Source organism: Enhydra lutris, unplaced genomic scaffold (assembly GCF_002288905.1).
Source record: "Enhydra lutris kenyoni isolate GAN:26980312 unplaced genomic scaffold, ASM228890v2 scaffoldscaffold6, whole genome shotgun sequence".
NCBI lineage: Eukaryota > Metazoa > Chordata > Mammalia > Carnivora > Mustelidae > Enhydra > Enhydra lutris.
Genome location: NW_019154090.1, coordinates 33,520,965 through 33,532,868, shown reverse-complemented (window position 1 = coordinate 33,532,868; position 11,904 = coordinate 33,520,965).

The window sequence follows — 11,904 nt, the reverse complement described above, 5'->3', positions numbered from 1 at the left end:
CTGACTGTAATGAAGATGACCCCCATGGTGACCTTGGGAGCCATGTGTTGAAGAAGGCAGAGCCTCTGTTAGCCCGGGTCCCTGGTTGGTGGCAGGGTGAAGGTCACCCTGATGAGTTGCTCACCTGCTCAGTACAGTTATGTGAACCAGAAATACGCTTTCAGAGTACGTAAGCTGAGAAGTAAATATCATTAGTATCATTAGTATCGTATTTATAGTTCACATCAGTATAAGAGATAAGGTTTATACATCTTAGATGGTAAATAAGAACATGCATCATGATGAAATTGCCAAGTTCTGACTCAGTGAGATCTGTTATCAAGTAAAACACGGAGATAGGCAGAGGATCAAAAGAAACTTAAAATTATCACCAGCACATGGGAAAAAAAAAAAAAAAACCCTATACTTTTTTCTTCCCTAGAGGCTCTTATTTGAACCCTTTCTTAATAGCACAATGCATTTTGTCTACATTCCATCACACAAAAGAAAAAAGCTTTCAGATTGATTTAGTTATGTTACAAAAATGGTGGGATTTTTTTTTCTTTTGGAAAAACAAGAAAAATGACCTGATGTTCATTTAAGCTCCATTTTATCCTTCATGTAAAGCAAAAGCTTTCGTTGAAATCTGGCTGATCTCCTTAAACACCATTTAAAAAAAAAATGAATTTGGAGTTGCAGTTCCAAAAATGTTTAAAGAGAGACACTCCCAGCAGAATCTGGTTTTCACAGAAAATGCAGGCGGGAGTGAGGACCACAGAAGCAAAGCCTCAGGACAGATTGGAAGCATTGAAGAAAGACCTCTTCACCTCACTCTTCATCCCTCCTGCCATCGTCAGACCCTCCGAAGTGTCAAGATACAATTTTCAAGAGCCAGTTTATCTTCCAGACATGTATCCGCACTGTTCTATAAAAATAAACGTCAGCACACCCATAATCCTCTCTCACTTCAAATATAACCACCAAGCTTTGAGTCTCTAGTGATATCTCGACAGAATTTAAAGGAAATTTCTTTTTACTTTTGAGCTTTTGAACACAATGAATGGATTCACACTTTGGGGAAAAAAAAATCCTTTGGCCTACTGATTGGTTTCAGATAATAATCTTTTTCTTGATTAAAGTAGAGTTAAATGTTGTACCCCTTCTTATTATACAAAGATTTCAGTCATCATTTACTAATCTAAAATATGGAGTCCTCTGTATCAGCCCTTGTCGTTTTCTGGGTCTCTTAACAAACAACGACATGGCTTTATTTCCAATCGGGCTTTTTTTTGTCTGGCATTCTCTCATTTCACTGTCATTGCCCCACCTTAGCAATCTAAGAGCAAACTCTTTGGTTATAACTATTCATATTATTATTTAAAAACATACGAAGGCAGTGAGGGAAATTTTCTTTTCTAAAAGGCTCTTCAGAGAGGCTCAAGTTGTTCATCCAGTATCCATTCTCCCAGAGCCCATTAGCAATAGGACTCTGTTGATTAGAAACCTCCAGAGTTCCGTAAGGGGAGATTTGCAACTGGACCCATTACACAGCTCCGGCAAGGAGGACGGCGTAGAGGGGGGTTGGGGGAAGGTGACTAGGAGAAACAAAAGAAAGAGGTAGACCCTCCAGATCGATCAGATGGTAGCAGGTTTAAAAATTAAAGGAACTTATTCAAGTCATGTCCTGGTGGCAATAGGAGAAGGAGATCCATCAGAACCTTAAAAGTTTATATAGAGGCCTTGCCTTAGTCCAGTCACATGTGTGGTCCAGGTTTCCTCAACAACACCTTAACTCTCCAGGCTGCATCTTTGAAAATGGCTCCTACTGTGGGAATGGTTGGCAGAACATACATTCTGGAACGGGAGAGGGAGTGAAGAGATTCTGATTGCCTGGGTCTGGCTCGTGGGTCAATCCATGGTCATGTCCTCTTGATGACCTCTTCCAACAGACTTCAATTTAATTTGGAATAGAAATGTGCTCTGTTCACCTTCCCTCCTTCCTCCTTCCTCCTTCTTGGCCTTGTAATGACCACTTGATGGCCAAAGAGCCAGCCAGAAGCTGACCTTCAGAATGGAAGCCAGGAGATAGACTGGTAGAGCAGAAAGAATTCCTTAGATCTCCAAACCTTCACATTACCCTGATCATCTAGATTTTAAATGAGAAGAAAAAAAATAAGTCTCTACCTTGTTTAAGTCCTTATAATTTGGGGGTTTTCCGCCCAGGCAGCCACAACTGACCCTAACTGATAGAGAAGCAAACACCAAATGCTCTGGTAGCTTCTAGTGTTATTGTTTTGCTCTACATCAGTCTTCAAATACCTTCCAATGCTCTGTACTAGCAGGTTAGGAAAAATGTCTTTGTTTTTTTCCATGTATTTCCCCAGGGTTTTTGTTCCTGAAGAAATTGCTGGTTCTCAGTCATTCCACCAATTCAAGATCAGCACAGAAACACTGGTTTTCATAGAAAAGAATTGTACTCAAAATATTTGTGAGGGTAAGTAATGAGTAGCATAGTGATGCATTTTATTAAAAGTAAGCCCCAATGCTACAGTAGCAGCTACATAATTAGAGATAGTTGTCACTATGTAAAGTCAAGCTACGATAATTTACAGAGACTGTGAAGTTTTGCTTTTTCTCACTTGAAAACCATCTTTTACATTAATGTTGACATTATAATATTCTAGGGAACTGACAGAACAAGGGCTTGACAATTTCATTCTTCATAGAACTAAACAGCATGACTCAAAGGAAAGAAATACACTCTAGTTCCCTTCCAGTTTTAAAGGCTGAAATAAATAAATAATCCCCCAGCATTGTTGACCAGACTTTATAATGCCAGACTGAATCATATAGATAAAGAATAATGTTGAGCTGGGATTTTGTATTCACAAAAAAGTGCCAGGTTCACACCTCATGGCAGATAAAAAAAAAAATTGAATCAATTTGTACATATGTATGTTAGGTAGATTAAGATATTTTATAAATATATATGCATTTCCCTACTGTATATTACCTCCATTGGTACATATTAAATATCAGACTCCCATATACAGATATGTACAAAGAGCAGAGAACAGCTAAGCCAAGCAACAGATGGCAGTGATTATGTTACAAATTAAAAAAGAAAAATAACTTGGAAAACGGTTTACATAAAATTGCAACAAAAAAAATTTTCAATATGAAGATGCAGAAACACCCCCTATTCTTGACTGCAAAGAAAAAAAAAATGAAAATGCTTTAAAAACAAGTTCTCGCTTTTGTTTTGGGGAGTGGTTAAAAAAAAATTAAGTTGCAAATAAACACAAGGGAGAGAACCTCCCCCGCTGGAACAAATTATAGTCTGTTATTCGAGCTATGTTGCCACTGATTCTTCCAAAGGCTGAAACAATGTGATTCTAATCTTACCCAGTGAAGAAAATTATCTCCCCTGTTACCTATTCAAAATAATTTATTAGGAAGAATATCATCTTTAGTTGTAGGTCAGGAATGGGCATCCCTGTAAAGTAAAGATTGGAGAGTAAGTATTTTAGATTTTGCTGTTCATATGATCCTTTATCACAACTACTCAACTCCACCATTGCAGACTGAAAACAGCCGTAGACAGTATGCAAATGAAAGAGTGTGCCTGTATCCCAATAAAACTTTTTTTAAAAAGATTTATTGATTTATTTATTTGAAAGAGAGCACACGCCCAGCAGCGGGGCGCGGGGGGGGGGGGCGGTGAGTGGTAGGTGGCAGGGGCCAAGACAAGCAAAGAGAAAGAATCTCAAGCAAACTCTCTGATAAGCATAGAGCCTGAGGCAGGGCTGGATCTCACAACCCAGAAATCATGACCTGAACCAAGAACCAGATGCTGAACCAAATGGGCCACCCAGGCGCCCCCAAAAGACTATTTACAAAAGCAAGTAGAAGCCTGGATTGGCCCATAGATAGCAGTTTGCAAACTCCTGTTGTATAGGAGAAGTAAGCTCCAGATTTCTTGAAACTCTTTCAAAGTAACTGAGCAAAGGGTCATCTGAGTGGCTCAGTTGGTTAAGCATCAGACTCTTGATCCTCAGCTCAGGTCTTGGTCTCAGGGTTGTGAGTTCAAGCCCGGCATTGTGGAGCCTACCTGAGAGAAGGAAGGAGGGAAGGAAGAAAGAAAGAAAGAAAGAAGAAAAAGGAGGGAGGAAAGGAAGGAAGGAAAGAAAGAAAGAAAAATGAGGGAGGGAAGGAAGGAAGGATGGAAGGAAGGAAGAGAGGGAAAGGAAAGGAAGAAAGAAAAGAAAGGAAGAAAAAAAGAAATGAGCACTTATTGTCTCATAAGTGTATCATTGCTGTATTTCTTTGTGGTAAGGAATGCATAGCTTTAATTTGAAAGGGTATGCTATAAAGAGTAAGCCTACATGATACAACAGATTTGAAGCAGGGTATGTTTTATATATGAAGTCAAGCAACTGTCTGTCTAGGTGAATGCAAGTGAATATAAAATTTTGGCCCATAACAACCCAGTAGCAGCAAACACTGCCTGGCAACAGCAAAATTCACAATAAATAAAAATCTAAGGAAATCATCTTGCAAAATATATGTTCCCCATAAGATAATGTTTGGTGTATCTAATTCATAACTATTCAAATTAATCTTTCCTATAACCATGTGGGAAATGTGGTTATTAAAAAAGCATTTCTCATTAGCATTTCTTTTATAAATGAAATATGAAACTGCACCAATCATATGTAGATAATAAGCTAACTCTCATTAAATATAGTTAAGATATGTTCTCTGGGGTTTCTCTTCAACTCTATACTTGTCCCAAGAAAGTGTGGTCACTCAAAAGGCGTTAATTGAGTTCCTACTGTGTGATAGGCAAGCTTGTAAACTATACAATTAGTTTTCTCTTTTTTATGCCAACATATGAAATCTAGGAATTTGTAAATGAGAGGTTTTTGGTGCCATTTATCACCTTGCTACTCAATCTGTGGTCCCCAGATGAGGATCCCTGGGGAGGTTGTTAGAGATACAGAATCTTGGGCCCCATCTCAGATCTGCTGTATCAGAGAATGCATGAGCCAAAAAGCCAAGGGCTGGGTGCACACACTGGAGTTGGAAAGCACCTATGTAGTATATTAGAACCACAATCAAGTAAGTGCTTCTCCAAAGACCAGGAGTCCTGGTTCCAACTTCCTTGGGACCAATTTCTTATCAAAGAATAGCTTGGCATTGAGGCTACTCTAACTCTTTTAGTTTATAAAATAATCATAGAGCCTTCCAAGCATATATCATAAACCTCATCTCCTGAGATGTATATTCTTTCCAAGAATAGCTGAAGCCAACTCTGTATAATGGAGTAACACGCTAAGTTTTGATGGGTTGTCGAAGTTGGGCAAAAGGAATCCATGTTGACTCTCCACTCCATGGATAACATACCAGTCAGCCAGTTACCCACGTTAGGATATGCTTTTGTGTGCTCTGGTGGAAAGTTATGATTGAACTACATGAGAAAGCTAACATGCTACTTAATGTCCATACCCAGAAAATTCATTTGTCTTTATGCCTTTCCTCTTTCTCATCCCTGAATGTTGGGAGAATTGATTTTGTCCTCATGGTACAATGACCAGAGTTACTCAGAAAAAGGGCATTACATGATTCTAAGTTGCTCATACTTAATACTTGAATTTTTAAATATTGAGATTGTCTATTCACATAATTATTTATCTCCTTTGAATGTATTTAATTTTCGATCCCTCATTTAGTTCAAAGACTTTTGTAAATTTTGACAAGACCAAGTATCGTCTTGGTCCCTTTTAGGATGCATATAATCGTAGTAATGAAGTATATCCTACATCTGTATATTTGTTCCTTTTTTTAAGAATTTATTTATTTATTTGAGAGAGAGAGAATGAGAGAGAGAGCATGAGAAGGGAAAGGGTCAGAGGGAGAAGCAGATTCCCCACTGAGCAGGGAGCCCAATGTGGGACTCGATCCCAGGACTCCAGGATCATGACCTGAGCCGAAGGCAATCGCTTAACCAACTGAGCCACTTATTCCAGAGGAAGGGGCAGAAGGTGACAGTTGGTCACTGCTTTCTTGTTTTTCAGCCTTAGCTGAAGGTTGCTTGACAGGTTTGGGTTCTCAAGAATGTGAGATTAAATCTACACATAAAAATTAGAGAAATAGCTGTAGTACTCACCCAGGAAAAATAGGTTTCACATCTAGAAAATAGTGGCTGGTGATAGTAATGACATCAGTGCGTGCATGGGGGCAGCGTGTGTGCACACACGTGCTCCCCCTAAACTGTTTATTGGGTAAATATTTGTCTATATTTTTCAAGACATTGAATCAATAAGAACAATGTCATAGCTACATTTAGGTTTTATGATCCTCCAATTATACAAACACTTAATATTTAAGTGCCAAATAAATCTACAAGCTTCTTATAAAGAGAAACAGCCTCCTGTCCCAACCCTATCCAATTTCCCTCTCTCCAGATATAAGTACTTTCCAATTATTCTACCTGATTATTTTGGCATTCAGTTTCATGTCATTAAATGATATATTTAGCTTACTACTTAATGATTCATTCTGTTCACTGTTAATTTCTCAACATGGAAGATGAGGAACTTGCTCTTCATCAGCATCTTTTCCCCATCTTTCTCCTGCCCTCCTTATCCCACCACAGGTGTAGATGTATCTTCATTTTGTTTAGCCTTTATTTCATATTTACATTGTTATTCATATATATATATATATATATATATATACACACATCACACATATATGTATATGAATACATATGTACATGTAGAAATATAGCACACATATATTGTAATAATGCATGATTACATTGTGTGTATGTATATATACATATATGTATGTATGTATATGTGTGTGTGTGTATACACTATTCATAACTAAGTCATGCAGCTGTCATGATTACCTTTCATTCCTGTACACTTTTATTCTCAATGACTTGTTTTATCATTTGATCAGCTTATAGTTACCACTAGTTTCAACAGATAGAGCCTGAGTTGTTCAAAGCTTCTGTGATATGCATAAGCACACCTAATAGTCTCTCAATCTCTTCTTCTTGAAGAAGTCTTCTGCCAGGACTTCTCATGCTCTCCAATCTGGAGTCTCTGTCCTTCAAGTTCTGGACCACCATCTTCTGGAGCTTTCCCTTCCTCGGACTGAGAATTCCCTTTGTCTCATCACTGCAATGGAACTCTCAATTCTTGTCTTCCTCATTTTTGCATAACCCTTTTGACTTTAAGGATTTTATCTTTAGGTAGCTTCCTGTCAGTGTGTTAGGGATATAAATTATTTTAGAGTTGACATGTATAAAAATATTTTTACTCTGCCCTTTACGATTAATTGGCATTTTGGCTCAACAGAAACATTCTAGTTGAGAAATCATTTTGTCTTAGAATTTAGAGGGCTTTTTCCCATTGTCTTTTTTTAAAGATTTTATTTATTTATTTGATAGAGATCACAAGTAGTCAGAGAGGCAGACAAAGAGAGAGGAGGAAGCAGGTTCCCCGCTGAGCAGAGAGCCCAATGCAGGGCTCGATCCCAGGACCCTAAGACCATGACCTGAGCCGAAGGCAGAAGCTTCAACCCACTGAGCCACCCAGGTGCCCTTCCCATTGTCTTTTTGCTGTCAGTATTGCTTTAGAGAAATCTGACTTCCTGTCTTGATCCTCCATGTAAAAAGATTTCTTTGTTTCCTCTCTGGAAATCTGTTGAATCTCCTTTTTGTCCCCAGTGGTCTGAATTTACATGAATTTTGGACTATGGGTTATTTTTATGCACTATAAAGGGCATTTATTGGGGTCTTTTAATTTCAAAAATTGTGGGAAAATATTCCCAAATTCTGGGAAATGTTCTAGAATTACTTCATTGATTACTTCCCCTTTTGAACTTCTCTCTTTCTGGAACACCTTCTATATTGGATATTGGACCTTCTAGAACATTCCTCTGATTTTCTTATCTTTTCCTTCCTGTCCTCACGTCTTTGTCTTTTTGCTGTACTTTCTGTGCCATCTCCTCAGTTACACTTCCAACCCTTCTGTTTTGGTTTTCCTCTCTACTGTCATGTTTTTAATTTTGAAGAGCTCTTTTTTGTTCTCTGAATGATCATTTTTTATAGCATTTCTGGCTCATTTCCAATTTTCTCCATAATGATAATTTATTTTTCAAGTATCCTTCTAATGGCTAGTCTTTGTTCCCACCTGTTTGCTTTCTCCTGTTTGTTTTACCTCTATTTTTCATATCAGACACTTCCCACAGATATGTGGTGACCTTTGGTTGCTAGTTGATTTTAAAGAGTTGGAGCAAGGAAAAAAGCTGATTGAAAGCTCTGAATACATGGGCAGAGCTTACAAAGTCTGGATCATACTGTAAAATGATCAGACTGGGCTGTTTCCTTGAGTAACTTCAATATCATCATATCTAGTCTTTTCACTCATAATTGTCAGTTTTCCCAGCAAAGATTCTCCCACAGGTTAGGATATCGGCATATTTTAAAACAAGTGTGACTTCTAGCTATCGTTATTTTAAAAAAGCTTAGGGAATATTTACTTTAGGCACATGACCTCCTGTGTAACTAAAGTAATCATATGAGATAAATGACATTATTATCTGCAACTTAAAGGTGAGGAAATGAGGTTTAGGGAAATGGATCATCTCCTTCTCAATGTCATATAGTGAGTACTGTGGGTCTCAGGATTCAAATCCAAAACAGCTTTCTCCAATATAGGTTTAACAACGTTATTTTAGAATGATATAAGTGTCTCAGTTAATTAAATATATGAATTCCATGAACAGGAGGTTACAATAGATAATCAGTAAGATTGGATAAATATAAGCCAAACAGAACTCTGAAACCAAAGCGCGGCCCAAGACTTTCATCTCCACAGGTAGCATGCAGATTTGCACAGGCCCATGGGTTCAAAAACAGTTCAGCCCATTGCAGAGAATGAAAACTTGAAACAAGAATTCAAATTAGAGCTTCAGATGGCAAACCACTGGGTTAGCTTATATATAACTCTCACTCTATGTGTGCTCTCTCTGTTAACTGACGTTTTAAAGCCCGATGATAACGTTGCAGGAAAGATTATTTTTTTACTGCGTGATTATTTGAAAAGCTGTTGTCTACTCTGAATACATTACTCTAACTTGTAACTCCAAACATTTTCTGAGGGGTAACTGTGGCTAGGTAGCTCCCTCAGCTGTATTCGGAAGTATCTAAAACCATCAGTGGGGCTATAGTCACTGCTGGATTTTTTTAACTGAGATATAATTGACATAAAACATATTAGTCAGATACAAATCATTACAACATAATGATTTGATATCAGTGTATATTGCAAAATGATCACAAATCTAGTTCCCATGCTTTGCCGCACAGTTACAATTTTTTCTTCTGATGAGAACTTTCAAATACACAATTATGATTATTTACAATATACAATATACAATAATATTAACCATAATCACCAGGCTGTAGATCCCATAACTGATTTATCTTATAACTGGAAGTTTATATCTTTTGACCGCATTCATGCATTTCGCCGTCCTCCCACCAATTCCTTAATTGTATTATTTTACATTTTCTGTAGTGATTTAAGGGATTTCATTGCAATTATCTAGTTTTACTTTCCCAATAATACCTTCTAATTTTATTTTCTCCATATCCAATAAATTTTTAAAGAAGATTTATTTATTTATTTGAGAGAGAGAGCACGCTGGGGAGGGCCAAAGGGAAAGGGAGAGAGGTCTCAAGCGGGCTCCGTGCTCAGCACAGAGCCCAGCACGAGTCTGGATCTCAAGACCATGGGATCACCACATGACCAAAACCAAGAATCGGACACTTAACCCACTGTGCCTCCCAGGCGCCCCTCTGTATTCAGTATTTACACAAGCAAAAAAACTTTTGTTATTAACAAAGGCCTAGCAAAAAATGTTATTGTCATTAATCTAAATTCCTCTTTGAAGCTCTGTGTTTAAATGAGGAAGTAGACTAAGGGCACCTGGGTGGCTCAGGCACTTAAGTGTCTGCTTTCCGCTCGGGTCATGATCCCAGGGTCCTGGGACTGAGCCCCACATGGGGCTCCCTGCTCAGTGGAGAGCCTTCTTCTCCCTTTCTGTCTGCTACTCCCCCTCTGTGTATGCTCTCTCTCTTTCTCAAACAAATAAATAAAATCTTAAAAATTAATAAATAAAAATAAATGAAGAAGTGGTCTACAGAAGCAAAGAATTGTAACCACCTCCCTCCACTCTGTCACAGACATACCTTTTGGTATTTAGAGATGTTAGTAAATATGCTGTATAATTGTCCTTTGTATTAGGGCCCCTATTTTCAAATATGATTAAGTAACAATAGCTTTCTTCCCTCTAAAAATACAAGCAAGCAAGATGAAAAAGTTCAGAAAATGACATCCATCGATTCTGTAAATTAAATCCAACATGTGAAATAAATAGCAGTCTAAGAATTATCCCCTTAGAAGGGTAGCTGAGAAGGGTATCACATCACCATTTAATGCATCTGATTGGTTTGCTGAAGTAGCACAAATGCGTTGTTTCAGATTTTTTAAGATACAGGCCAGCAAAATTCATACATTTACAAAAATAGTTGGCATATCCGACAGATCCCTGTACATACAAATGTGCCTTTCTGTATGAAAGCTGCTTGTTGTAGTAGCAGGTTGGTGTAACAATGTCTTTAGTTTTCTAAGCTTCATAGATGTTTATAAGCCTTTAACTATTGCTCCTAAGAAAGTTCAGATAGAGTGGTGTGGTAGACTGAAAGCAAAGGCGGCTTTGATTCTCTATCCCTCCCTGGATCTATACTTTCTACAATGTCCTTTTGCAGCTTCTCCCATCTAGCAGCAGAGTCTTTGCCTACTCCTCAAATCTGGGCTGGTGCTGTGACTTAGTGTGCCCAGAAAAATGGCACAGAAGTGCAATATGCCAGCTCTGAGCCCCAGCCTCAGCCATGTCCAGCCACCGTGGGCTAAGCCCTGGATGTGAGAAACCAATGAAGAACTTACTCGTTCCAGTTGAACTTATCCTAGACCAGCTTAGGGCCAGCCTACCCCCAAATATGTGAGAGAACCCGGCCAAGGTCAACAGAGCTGCCTCCCCACATGTAACTGATTGCAAATGTATGAGTCTATCCAGCTAAGACCAGAAGACCTGCCCAGCTGACCCACATACTCATAAGCAGTAAAAATATCTGTTGTTTTAACCCACTAGGTTGGGTGGTTTCTAACAGCATTGTTGCAGGAAGAGATAAATGATATGAGTGTGGATATCCCTATCTATTAATCTAGAATCTTACAGAACTCATAATTGTAACAATCAATTCTTTAGTATTCTCTTTCTTTGCAAATCCAGAGTTTGCTTCCACTTAACCGAAATCATTCAGGTCATGACTTTCCTATGCTCTTTTGAGAAATCCTAAAAAATTCCATTTTCATGGACTAGAATTCTGACTCTAATATTAGTCAAGAGTAACAAAACACTATTTACGTGACTTCAAAATAAATTGACGTATTAAATGTTATGACTCATCATCTACACTAAACTAAGGAATAACTTTCATTTTTATGACACTTGATTTTTTTTAAGTGTGTATTCTTTTATATTCTTATATGTCCAGAGACAATTCAGGAGGTAAATGTTCTTATCATCCTCATTTATCACATAGGAAATCTGAACCTTAAAAGCCAATGAGTGGGGGAAGGGAGGGAAAAATGAAACAAGATGGGACTGGGGAGGGAGACAAACCATAAGAGACTCTTAATCTCAGGAAACAAACTGAGGATTGCTGGAGGGGAGAGAGGTGGGAGGGATGGAGTGGCTGGGTGATGGACATTGGGGAGATTATGTGCTATGGGGAGCACTGTGAATTGTGTAAGACTGATGATTCACAGACCTGTACCCCTG